Source organism: Fukomys damarensis, unplaced genomic scaffold (genome assembly GCF_012274545.1).
Source record: "Fukomys damarensis isolate Sample0158 unplaced genomic scaffold, DMR_v1.0_HiC HiC_scaffold_14, whole genome shotgun sequence".
Taxonomy (NCBI): domain Eukaryota; kingdom Metazoa; phylum Chordata; class Mammalia; order Rodentia; family Bathyergidae; genus Fukomys; species Fukomys damarensis.
In genome coordinates, this window is record NW_022900926.1 from 5,285,144 (window position 1) to 5,299,501 (window position 14,358).

Genomic DNA, 14,358 nt, shown 5'->3' on the forward strand with positions numbered 1-14,358 from the left:
CAGGCAGGAAAAGCACACTCACGGACAAGGCTAGTGTCCTTACTGATGGCTGACCTGGACTCCCTGCGGCCCTTCCCCTGGCAGCTCATGGGGTGACAACCAGGGAGCCTTCCATGTGCAGTCTGGGCTGTGTTTGCACCTCAGGCATCTCGGGCCGCTAAAACAGGAAGAGCATTGGGTCCTCCAGGTATTTTCTCCAAATTCCAAATGTCTATCCTTTCCTAGGAAAAAGATGGTATCGCTCATGTTTCTCTGTCAAGCCCTGAATTCATTTGTCCTCCTTCTATCAAAAGTCTGCAGAAATGTGTGTATCACTTTAAAATATTAATCCCCTGTGTTCTTCGTCCTGAAGTCCCCACACCTCCCGGTGGTCAGTCTTCATCATTAGCCTGGTTGGTTTGAGCAGTGTCTGAGACATGTGTGCACACTTCTGGGTGTGCTTGAGTAACTCAGGCGTGACCTCTGGGACTCGTCTGAATCCCGGCCCCGCCTCCCGGCTTTCCTCTTCCATACCCCTCTGCCATGGAGTCTCTGCGTTGGTGTGAGCCGCTAGTAGACTGAACCCCGTGAAAGTGTGAGCCAGATAAATCTGACCTGTTTTAAACTGCAGGTATCAGGCAGTGGAGCAGTGATCAGTGCGCACTGACTGTAAAAGTGGGACTTTAGGAATCACTGTGTGTTTTGATTGTTTACCTGAGAGGCGTACCATATAAGGTCTTAGATTTACTGCATGTTCAGTCACAGTTGGACTTTTTGGTTTTTTCCTGTTACAGTCCCATCAATGATCCTGACAGTACCAGAGGCCTGACAGCCTCTAAATAATTTGTCTTTCATTGTGTAAATTGAACGTACTACTAGCATGTGTATCACTTCCCCACTTGAATTATGAGTCTATAAGTACATGAGAATTTGCAATTTTAAATCACTGTACAGCTGTCAATTAAACCTTGTATTTGGGGGCAGAATATAAACAGGGAATAGTTGCATAGTCGATAACCAATTAGTAATCCAATATCAGAGCAAACTCATACATCAAAGCACCGAATGTCCCTCTTAACCACCTGGGTGATACACATATGTCAAATGTGCAACCTCTATTTATCATAGTCTCCCGGAAAATGAATGCTTTATTGAACAACTTAATTAAAAACAAAACAAAAAAGGGATACTGAAGTGTTTTTGTTTTCTTCAGTTTTTAAATTTCAAGGTGCATAATGATATGCATGCATTCATTTATGGGTGAACAGACATTGAAAAACACATAGTGGGTGTCCACATGTGCGTCACTAAAGTTTGTTTTCAGCTGGTTGATTGCTTCGACCGAGCAGGCTGAGTTGTCAATAAACTTAAGGGTTCATTATTTATCAGTTCAGTTAGCCTCATAGTTAAACAGTTATGGACTATTTTCTGAATTTGAGAGCAGTATTTAAAAATTTTTATGAAGAGTGTATGTATGCAACTGTTCAGGACTTTATCCTATAGGTTTGGAGAATCACTGCATTTAAGTCAAGATGTGAGTAACGATCAGAGTCCTACCCTTTCCCAAGGAGGTGAACTCGGAAAAACAACAGATGTAGTGATCACTTTAAAGCATAAATTCTGAGCAGTCATATTTAATACTGTTACCTAATATTACATCATAAAGGGCAATCAAAATATAGGGTGCATTTTGAATTTAAAAATGTATTACAGTAAGAAACTCGTTATTGTTAGTGTCCCTCAGAATACCCGCTCTCGTTTTGAACTCCTGTACCCTCTGTTCTTGCCACTTTCTAAACGAGTTCCAGAAGTTCTCCTTCCTGTGAATCATTATGAGGGGCCTGAAAATAAAGCACACACTGCCGCCATGTGCCACCCACGGGAAAGCCAGACCTGTGTCCTCTTCTGCCCCGTCCATTAGGTCTGACACGTCTGTGTCTAATCCAAAGTTAAAATGACCACAGAAGGTGCACGTTCTTAATGGATTCAGGAGCTCAAGGCAGCCACTGCAGCATAACTGAAGACACTCATGAGAGAGGCTCTCCGGAGCTGCTTCAGAAAGTGCAGGAACATTGGGATGACTGTGTTGGAAGTGGGGACTAGTATTTTGAGGGGGATTAATGGTAGTGGGCCATGTACTGTCACAGAATTTTAAAAATCGTAAACGGTAACTATAATTTTAATCATACCACAGTTTCTTTCACATAGTTCACTTATCTTTTTGTTGTTGCTGTTGTTGTTTTATATTTTCTGACAATGTGTAACTATGTAGTAGAGGGTGGACTTAAACTCACGGCCATCTTCCTGCCTCAGCCTCCTGAGTGCAGGATTACAGACAGGTGCTACTATACTCTGCATTTTTTATTCTCTAAGAATTATCAGAAACAAATTCTTATTTGACCTGGGTAACATTTAACTTTCAAAAATGCTTTTAAAAAAATAGCATTGAAAATGTAATTGTCAAAAATAATTTAAAGTTTTATTCTATAGATGTTGGCAAGATGATGTCATTTGTTATTAAGTGTTCACGCTCTGATCTCACAGCATAGTAAGTGTGTAGGGCACGGGTATATCATACTTTTCTGGCCTATTTATCTTGCACACAAAAAGAATGATCCAAAGTCATCTTTGGTTTTGTGAATCATCTGAACAATTTGAAAAACTTTGGTTCTGTTAGCATCTAAATGTACATATGCTCTCCAGCCGTGGAGAGAACTACTCCTCTCCCTGTCTCTTTGGTTTCCATTTTCACAGCCAGTCACTAACTAGGACCAAACAGAAATTCAGTTGAAAAGTAAGGTCTCATTGCTTGGCCTAGCTTTGTTCTTCATTTGTCCTGGGATCGAGACACTGCCCCATCCTTTTAGAAAGTTCAGTTCATTCAAAGAGCTGCTTTACAGAACAAGGTTCCTGTTCTCCTCAAACCCCTCTGAACTCAGCTCTGGTTAAAATCAGTCAGAAGAGCAAAGCACTGAATCCTGAGCAGAGAACATAGCTGTTGCTTGTGACTGTTGCTTTCCGCTCTCTTCTCTCTGTGGACTTGAATGTCATCCAATTATCTCCTACAAATATCTACAGAACTGCTAGTCAACACCGGGACCCAGGTTTTAGACAGTGATGGGTCTAATTAGTTTGTGAGCATCTGAATGAAGAGAGCTCTTAATAAACTGGGAATATATTTGAATTTGATATTCATATAGACTTCTTGTAACCTTGGATTTGCTTATACAATTACTGTTAAGGTTTCGGTATGTTTCATTATAGAAGCTGGAGTTCTTCATGGTAATAATGATATTTAGATAAATACATTATTATTCTAGTAAAACTCCAAGAGGAAAGCAGGTGCACCAGGCATTTCCTGAAGGAAATGTTGTTTTTTTGAAGATTGGTGTCTCTGAAGCTGCTAATGAGATATGGAAGGGGCATTTTGTAAAAGTGACAAGTTATTTTAATAAAAAATGTCATTCGTGTCAGCTGGCATTGTTTCCTGAACTGGCTTGACTCTGCCCAAGTCAGTGAGAATTAAGATTTCAATTATACATCACTAATGGCTAAGACACAGGCTTTGCAAGGTAGAGGCTTAAACCCCAAGGATGGCTGAAACGTTGTCTTGATTTACTGGTAGCATGGCTAAGTACTCTATAAATGCCAGCAGTTTATGGAGTGTCACTAATGCCCCAGAGTAATGCCATGTTAGAATTGCAAAACAGAAGACCTTCAAAGGTTGACGTAGCAGATTAACTTCCAAATGAGGTTTGAATACTAAAATGAACATCTTATCTTTGAGGAGCAAAGAATTTGGAATGGTTGATAGATATAAGTGATACAGGTTATGTGGAGAAGGGTACTTTCTTTAGAGTAATCATTACATTTAAGTCAAGTTGTGAATGAGTGTGATGATATAAACAAAAATGCTTTCATTTAACCAGAGCTATAGCAATGGTGTCACCTATTAGTGGGCGTTGTACCCAGACTAGGATAGTTCTGGTCATTGAGAAAACCTTTCTAACGAGAAAAAAGCAAAATAGTTCTCGGGGCAACACTTGTGCTTCTTCTCCTCACGGGGGAAGAATTCCGGTCTCGGCCTAGCACATATGCTCAGTGGGAGAAGACTTTCTCACTAATCTGTGAGCCTCTCTGGTTGTAGCCACTTTCTCACCATGACACATGCAGACCAAGGGTAACATCCTGAGGCCGGGGGAGACACTCCAGAGTCTCCACAAAGACATCTGTGGCATTTCAGCTGCTCGTATGCTTCTCTTACAGTACTTGGCCAACATGTGTTCAAATTGCAGAATGAGTAAAGTAACTGGAAGTTGAGACAATTGTCCTAATTTGATTCATTGGTAAGAGAGTCTTGGATGTGGGGAGACTTCTGGGCTAAATGAAGAGGGCTAAAATATCACAGTTTTCTGGAGACGTGAGTAGGAATGAGAGGGAGACAAGGAGAAGGAGCAGAAGGTGGGGAGCAGGGCTTTGAGGACTCAGAATCAGAAAGGTTAAGTTAATATTTGATGTGTTGGATCTAAAATGTCCCTCAAAAGTCTCACGTTCACAGGTATGGGCTCCTTGGAGGGAATGGGTTGCTGGGGAAATGAGGTAGAAGGGTGAATTCTTGTCTTGGTTCTTCCCTTCTCTCCTCATGGTACCCATGAGGTGAGCAGCTTTGCTCCACATGTCCACTGTGTCATTTCTGCCTTGGAGCCCCCTAATCATGTCCCAAACCCTCTAAAACTGGCAGCCAAAATTTACGATTCTTCCCTTACATTGTGAGTGTTTAAGTATTGGATATTTTCTCCAAGCAGCAGGAAAGTCAGACAGAGAAATTGGTACGCGAAGTGAAACCACTGCTGTGATGTATCTGGCCATGTGGTTCAGAAGCTTTTCGAATTGATTTGTAAGACTAGTAGGGAAACATTTGGAGATGCAACGTAGGGAAGCCCTCGATTGTTGAACAGTGTTTAATGTATGGTATTTGTTAGAACACGGAAGACCAGAATGCTGAGAGGAATGTGGGCAGTAAAGGCCAGGAAGTTTCCATTGGAAACAGTGACTCCATTAGCAGTTGGCCTAGAGCCCATATGTATTACACGCTGGCAGAAAGTTTGTCAAATTTTGCCCGTGTCCTGAGCCTTTTCAAAAGGCTGAGATCAAGGGAAGGAGACTCATTAATCTATTGGAGAATTTTCAAGACAGCCCAGTATTCAAGGTGTGTCCTACAGTAGAAACTGCTGACTGCTATCAGCCAGATTTTCAGCGAGCATCATGAGCAGAAATCAGAGTGGGGTGATGTGAAGCTCGGCCGGAACGGGAACGCTATAAAACTGGGGCAAAAGACAGTGTGGATGCTGACAAGATTAACATTAAAAATAAGCCAAATACTTTGCATCAGGAAAATAAAAAGGTGACTTAAATGCATCTCAGGAATCAGAAAATCTCCCATTTCTTCCTTTTGGAATGCGAATGTTCACCTTGCGCCATTGTATATGGAAAGTATTTAACTTTCTGTTCGAATTTTACAGAAACTCATAGCTAAGATTTTAGTTTGGGTCTCGGAGGTGATTTTGGACTTGGACTTTTTGCAATGCTAGAACTGTTAAGATTTTAGCAACTGTTAGAAACGGACTAAACGTATTTTGCATAACAAGATGGATATGAGTCTTTTGGCAGCCAGGAGTGGAATGTTGTGGCTTTTATCTAAAATGTCCCCCAGGCGTCTCATGTTTGGTGGTGGGTGGGTCATTGGGAGCCTAAATGGAAGGGTGTTTTCTGGTCCCTGGTTGTTCTTCCTTTCTCTCTCTGCTTCCTGGCTGCCATGCAGTGAAAAGCTTTCATCCACAATGCTGTTCCAACATGCTTTTTCTGCCTTCAATCCAACCAACCATGCACTGAGTCCAATGAAACCATGAGCCAAAATAAACCTCTCCTCCTTTAAGTTGTGCATCAGGAGTTTTACCCCAGCAATGCAAAGGTGAGCAATAGAGCATTTATTGAAGCTGATAAGTATCTAAGTTGTTCAGAAGTATTGTACGGCTTTAAAATATGAGGATACCTATAATATTATATTTAGGGTCAAATTAAAATGATATAAGAATTTTATAAGCTGGAGACATTTTTTCAGGTTAAGTCTAGAAAAGTTATTAATGCCCTACAACCTATATTTATTTATTATTAGAAAAAGTACCCAGGCTTCTTTCTACCAAGCACCCTGACATTTGTAATGGTGTTGGGTTTGATCTGTGTTATGGAAACGCGAAGAGGCAAGAGCAGTAGACCCTGTCAACCTTCAAAGGAACGGGCAGCCAAGGGATTTTTTGACTGAAATTATGTGCTTGTGTTACTATTGTGTATCTATCACTTTCAGACTAACATAGGTAATGCAGCAGACTTATATAGTTAAGATGATAACGTTTTTAATTGAAGGGGTCTAAGAAGTATGGAGAAGGGGCTATGAAGAGATATGAAGGAGAGATTCAACCGCATAGAGGCTAAGTGCACAGAGAGGTAGTTGGGTTATTTCGTTTCAGTTTGTGAACTCTGCATGGAGAAAGGTAGTTCGGTCCCCATGCCATGTTATTTGTGTCTCGTACGGGAATAGGAAAAGGATTGGGTCAGTACAGCCAGAAGGCGAAATGTAGAATCATACCAAGTAGGATTTTAAGATCCCAAACTACACGAAAGGTTTTGAATATTGTTAGTAAAGAGTAGGATTCCCGAATATATTTAAAAAACAGTTTACCCTTACTTTATAAAGGATACTAAGAAGGACAGACTTGACAGTGGAACAATTCTGAGAGGTAAGAGAACGATCTGATGGTGACCGATGTTGGAAGCCACTGGATCCCAATAAAAAAGTGTGACCATGGTGACTGAGGGTTGTGAATATCGAAATGCATATGAAGCAATGTACTTGGGCCTCAGTTTAACCAGGTTGTGTGAGTAACCCTCCTCCCATCCTCCTCTTCTGTCTTCTTCCGCATTACTTCTCTTTCCTTCACTCTAGTTTTTGCTTTTTTCTATCACTTTTCTTTACATGTTGTTATTCAGTGCTTGTCACATGCTGGGCTTTGGATTGGGGAAGAGAATGGATCAAAGATAATGCCAGAAAATCTAGCATGGCTGAGTCATGGGTCTATTAACCAGGACGGTGGATCTTTTAGGAAAAGCAGCAGTTTTGTGGAAAGAATGAAATGACTTTGACTTCGGAGAGACTGATTTTGAAATGCCTGTGTGACTTTCTCATTGAGTTGTCAGCAAAGAGCTGAGAGGTGTACGGGGCATTCCAGTGATCCTGTTGGCCTCTCAGTAGGAGGATGTGTGGTTCAGTCAGAGGAGCTGGGTCCCTGGCACACAGGTGGAGACTGGTAAGAGGCCCTCAGCCATCTTGAACCAAACGAGGCACAGTGTCCTTCCAGGCACCTCATGCTGTGCCCACAGGTATGTGAAGGGGAGCAGGGAACATGGAGCTGATCTTTGTTGTCCTGTCTGTGACCACACGAAATGCCATATGATTGGTGCTTTTCCACTTCACCAATCTTAAATTCTTCACTTCTAAAGCAGGTGATACCAGGGCTATTCAAATGTACTGAAACTTTCTGTTTCCTACTAAGAAATAACGGTGAACCAAGACTGTAACAGAAGTTGGGCAGGCTTTAAAGTGAAGGCTCAAGTTGCATTATTATTATTATTATTATTATTATTATTATTATTATTATCATCATCATCATCATCATCATCATCATCATCGTTATTTTGTAATGCACTTTTTCTTTTTGAATTTGTTTTTATTAGTCTATGTTTGCAGTACGGAATGATTACATTCATTTTGAGGCATTGGTACACAGACGGACATAAAGTATCTTCATTCTCTTTACTTCCCCTTTCTCCCCTCTCTCTCCTTCTCTTGGTATTTTTATTATGATTTCTGTTCCCGTTATTCCTATTCATTCTTTAGTTCCTGCTTTTTCAAGTAGTAATTACATGCAAATTTTTACATATAGTTCTATAGGTATTTAACATCTGGAGAATTGTGTGAAATTGTATACTATTTATAATTGGGATTTGTATGGATAAAACTTTCATAGGATTCTAAAAATGGAACATTGACCTCCACTGTAAAATCAAAGAGGAAACAATGGTATTAGATCTATCTTCCTTTTCTTCATTTGTGTACTTCTTTCTGAAGCTGCTTGCTTCTTACACATGTCTGACCTTAGATCCTATGAAATGTTGCTCTGTGTTAGGTTAAGTTTAGTCAATGCCAAGCCCCCAGAATGCTTACTACTATTGAGTTATTTTTCACCTCATAGATGAGAAAGGTTTGAAATTTTGACCTAGGGAACTAGTTTTGTTTCTACAAGTTTGTGAGACGAATCACTTTGCTCTTCAAAAAATCATTCATAGCAGTTGATACATGTATTGATTAAGATAATTATAAATGATTTTATAATAGTAAAATAAATAATTATAAGAAATAATATTCAATAAGAAAGATAAAAAAAAACCACTTCCATTGGAAGTCTAAATTGAAAAAAATTCTGGAGGAAAACCTGTAAAATGTATCCAAATGAAAATTGTAAATCATTTGCCTTTATTACTTCATCTGAGAGGTATATGGTGTATCTAAGCAAACAAATGAACAGAAGAGCAAATATATATGGAAAAGGATCTTGACTGCAGCATAAATTCTCCTGATAAATTATTGTATCAAGATCATTATTTGATGCTGCCTGCTGCACATTGGAAAACTGGAATGCTTTTATTTTTGAGGCAGGGTCTTACTGTGTACTTCAGGCAGGCTGGCCTTGAACTCACAGTGACCCTCAGGCCTCGGATGTGCTGGTATTACAGGTGTGGGCCACCACACCTGGCTGGAATGCTGTGAAGTTAAAATTGATATAGTTCTGCATATATGGCCCGGAAAGAGGCCCGGTGTACTGTTGAGAGAAAACAAGTGCAATCAACAGGGTGCATATTCCATTGGTAAATACAGTCCGTGCCTTCAGTGTCTGAGAAGCTTCACGGACAGAGGCACCCACTTAGCCTTCTTTCGACCACGAAGCATTTGTTGGGCCATTTTGCATTGAGTACCTGGCCCAGGAACACATTACATGCCGAGAACAAATCCTGGATGCTGCGATGGACTCGGGGTGTTTGGGCTTTAACCGAGCTGGCAAGGGCTGCGTGTGGATGGCAGCCCCCACTCTGGATGTCTGCGAAAACATTTCTGAAGAACGGGTGTTTTCAGTGAGAACAGGAACCAATAAAAAAGGATGCATGGCTGAGAGAAGACTGTCTAAGTAAGCCTAGAGTTGGGAAGGAGCTCTAACGAATGGAGGGAATGGAAAACTTCAGTATAAATGGACGAGTGTGTGAAAGGGGTTTGCTTTTACATTAAGGTTGGGAATATACAAGCACTTCTTACTGTGTACTTCAGGCAGGCTGGTCTTGAACTCACAGTGACCCTCAGGCCTCGGATGTGCTGGTATTACAGGTGTGGGCCACCACACCTGGCTGGAATGCTGTGAAGTTAAAATTGATATAGTTCTGCATATATGGCCCGGAAAGAGGCCCGGTGTACTGTTGAGAGAAAACAAGTGCAATCAACAGGGTGCATATTCCATTGGTAAATACAGTCCGTGCCTTCAGTGTCTGAGAAGCTTCACGGACAGAGGCACCCACTTAGCCTTCTTTCGACCACGAAGCATTTGTTGGGGCCCATTTTGCACTGAGTACCTGGCCCAGGAACACATTACATGCCGAGAACAAATCCTGGATGCTGCGATGGACTCGGGGTGTTTGGGCTTTAACCGAGCTGGCAAGGGCTGCGTGTGGATGGCAGCCCCCACTCTGGATGTCTGCGAAAACATTTCTGAAGAACGGGTGTTTTCAGTGAGAACAGAAACCAATAAAAAAGGGTGCATGGCTGAGAGAATAGTGTCTAAGTAAGCCTAGAGTTGGAAAGGAGCTCTAACGAACTGAGGGAATGGAAAACTTCAGTATAAATGGGCGAGTGTGTGAAAGGGGTTTGCTTTTACATTAAGGTTGGGAATATACAAGCAAATTTACTTTCAAATGTATGCATTTTGCTTTTTGTTAATGAAGATATTGCCACTAAATGTGAATAACTAGTTAAATTTGTCTTAAGCTGAGAAAAATAAGTAAACACTTTAAGCTGAAGAAACATAATGAGACAAAACAAAAGAAGTTGAAAATAGTCAAATTGAAGCCTAATACAAAAGGATAACATTACATATTAACTTAAATCGAAAGGCCAAAAAACAATGATTTTAGAAAATGAGAATACTTCTTTTAAATAAGGTATTAAAGAAACGTTAAACAAAGCAGCAGTGCAAAACTTTCACAATTAAAGTTCTATTTCAAGAGTCCACAGGAATATGTTTACCTATTTACACAGCTGGAAAACATTTAGTCGAATTTTTCAGCTACTCTTTTTTGCCTTGGCTGCTCAGCTAGGTATCTTGGGAAAAAACCAAGGCCCTCAAGTCTGTTGTTGATGTTTCCCTTTCCTGTTGCTTCCAATCCAATTAATAATCCTTGTAATCCCTTCCAAAAATGTGAGCCTACCTTTCCTCAAAGACTGTCAGCCCTTCTACCGGTTAGAATCACATGAAGAGATTAAGAAGACAGCTAGTGACCAGGCCTCCTTTTAGGGCAAATAGTTATCTCTGCTGTTTCTGTTGTTTTTGTCGTTGTTTTGCATGAAGTGTTTTCATGCTCCGCAGGTGATCCTCATGTGTAGCTGAGACTGAAAATGTTGCAGCCCTTGGAAGGTCGAGCCTATTAGCTTTTCAGTGTGTAATCTAGATTACCTAGCAGAAAAATACTCAGGCATCTTCACTTGAATGAAAAAGAGTGAGAAGTCTCCTCCATTGACTGGGTTGGTGGTCAGGGTTGCTGGGAGGAAAAACATTTAAAGTTTTAGGTACACAGTGAAGGTGGGGTGTGTGGTGGAGGCAGTGTAGATGCCGTAGGAGGGAGTGAGTAGCGTGAATTTAGGGGAGGTTAAATGTATCGAGGTAAATTTAAATTCGTCACTCTCAGTTTCACCATCTGGAGTGAAAATGTAAGTGCTGCTTCAGGATGTGGCCATTAAGTGAGGTAATATTTATGTTAACGAAATGCACAGTATGTAGTGCACTCATTCAGAGACTCGGTGAGGAGGAAATAGTGGAGAGTATCAGTCTAATGTGCAGGTGAATACAGCTTCAGTCCTTGGTTTCCACTGACTTCATTTTTTAAGTGAGCTTTGGTTCACCATGCAGAGCCAAAAATCATACAGTGAGTGTATCATGGATGATGAGGATGGTCATGCCATTGTGACCGGATTCAGAGACACCTGGAAGACTGGCAGCTATTGTGGGACCATCGACCTCTGATTGTGTACAGCTAACCCAATAGATCACCTCTTATGATTACCTGTACTTCATTCTATTGGTCCTTTATCTCTAGAGAAGCCTAAGTTACACATATAAGTAGAAGGACAGTGCTGTTTCAGATTCTTTGGTGTTCTAATTTGCCTAATGATATTTGCGTAGGATGCATAAAACTAATTTTCTGTTGCTAATAACGAATACACCTTAGTGGCTCCCAATGTCAGAACAGATCACCCGTGTAAGTAAGAAATCGTGGTTTATGGTCGTCTCTGCTCAGGGTCTCACAGAGCTAAAATCAAGGCATCTGCAGGGCTACACAGTCATGTGGTGCTCCACAGCGTGATGTGATCTTCGCAGAGTTGAGCACCTTGCAATTTTAGGGCTAAGGCTCTTGTTTACTTTCTGCCTGATACTTGGGGCCAATCTCGGCTTTCAGTAAAGACCTGCGTCCCATGCTGTGTGGTCCCTCCATCTTCATATCCAGTTATAAAGAACACGTCCCTGCATCTCCCTCTCAACCTCATGATTTTGCAAGGCCCACTGAAGCTAATCAGGTGTTCTTAGAGTGTCAGTGTTGCGTAACCTAACACAAGAGTGCTGACCCATCCTCCTCACGGTGTCTCTCAGACCAGCCACGGAGATGAAAATGCAGAGCTGTGAGTCACAAAGGATCATCTTGGGATTCTACCTCCCCCAGCTGATAACACTGGGGAGTGGATTACATTATAGGTTAGGGTGCTTTAAGAATGTTTCTACTTCACTTAATTTATGTCTTAATTTTCATTTGTTATGATGGGTAAAATTATTGATTGGCAATGAAAGGTATATCTTATTTCCTACAGAAAAAGTAGAAAGAAAGTACAGAAAAACATCTATTCATAAATTAACACTGTTAACCTTTTACATATAATTTTACTGCTCTGGAAAGACTATATACTCATTTACGGTACTTCTTATTTTCTTCCTTTGACTTTCCTAATACAAAAAAATTTTGACACAATGTCATTTCATTCTTAATGTGGAAAACACAAGCCAAAAATAAAACTTTAGAAAGGAGCTACATTCTACAAATAAAAATTAGCAGAAGTCAATTGTTTTGGGGGAACATGAGGAGGCTGCATTGCTGGGTAGAGGAGTATAGCAGCCTCCTGCTTCTCTCAGATTGGGTTGCCAGTTCCATGGATTTACCACACAACAAAGAAAGCCTCAGCCCACAGACTCCTAAAGCGCTAACACTGCTAAGCATGTGCTTCTTGTGCATGGCCACTGCCTTAATTCCTTATAACTCCTCAGCATGTTCATAGTCAGGAAACACTGCTTTGGTAGGAACAAATTTTCCGTTTCTTAGAGTCAGGACTTAGCCAAGGAAATCAGTTTAATTGCTTTCCAAAAATTACAAGTGAAGGAACTAACGAACATTATTATTAGTGCATTGCCTCAGTTGGGATAATACAGTGCTATTGAGAGAGAAAATAATCACATTTGGGGGAAGATCACCACATAGTTTGTATGAAAACTGAATTAATTGCTGTAGACATTTGAAATCTGTATGCCTGTTTGCTGCAAAAAGGCACGTATTTGGGAAAGATCTCTTATTTAAAAGTATTCTGTTCAGGTCTACTGTGTGCTTTATGCAAGAACACTTTGGAGAGAAACACACACATGTGAACATAATATAATATCACATTACCATTGTGTTAGTGTGTGGCAGACTCTAAACCAGAGTGTGCATATCCTTGGGATGAGGTGAACATTTCCCATAGCTGACAGAGCTGAGGGGGGTGGGAGAGGATGGCTTGGTTTTAGCACTGACAAAACGGAATGACTCTGTTCAGTAGCTAACAAATCCATTTGGAAGTCAAGTAGTTTATAGTTTTCTACTTCAAGCAAAATTGTAGAGGGACTTAATTGAATTGTCAGCCAATGTATGATTAAAATAATTTTGGATGAAAAACCACTGATATTTGCCATATAACCCAGATAGAATTCAAGGGCTTGAATGACACTGCTCTAATGGAAGGAGTTTCTTCCATTTTCATCTATTTATTTTTGTGCACAAGGAATCTCCACAGTTATGGCAATAAAACAAGACAATTCATGCTGGACCTTATCCACTTATAGCAATAAGCAATGGTCATTCATAGAGTATGTGAAATAGGTGGGAATGTTTAATAATCTATAATTATTGTAAATGTTTGACTAAATAATTGTGCTCTTCCAATAATTTTAATTATAACCCTAACCAAGAAGAAGAATTTAAAACTTACCTTTTATTGTTACAAGGCATTTTTAAGAAAATTATTGTGGAGACAGCTTTGTTGCAAAGAAATATGAGCAAGAAAAAGGCTTAAGCATAAATTTTATCCATTAAGAAAAAATTCAGTTGCAATGGAAATATGCATTAAACAGGAAACAGGACTGAAGTAAAATTTTCACCTGTTAGGAAGTTCTTGTTCATATAGTTTTCAATATTATTTAGATTACTGTGGATTCATTAAACAAAATCATATATTGGTTTCATCCCCATATACCTTTATTTTTAGTATGCTGCACCTTATCCTCATTGATATTTAAAGTTATGAAAAACTTACCTCCCAACTTCAATATGTGTGAGGAGTAAACTTTTTATAATATTAAGAGGTAGCATGAAAGCAGCACTCTAGGGTTGCTGCAGAAAGGACTATCCACCCTTACATTGGCTTTTTCAATGCCACCATAGAAGATTGGAATAGGGATATGGTGCGGTTTCCAACACTCGCAGCAGCTTATCTTCCTCTGAACTGCTGTGCACCTCATTAATCTTTCCAAACACTTGATACATTTTGTGCCTTTGGTGTAGATTCAGAAGCTGAACCATAACTGCTTTATATAGAGGCATAGTTTAAAGACATTGCAGGTTTGACTCCACACCACTGTGGTATCACACTAGAGCGTGCCATATGAAGCTTTTGTTTTCCCAGGGCATATATGTGACAATCATGGT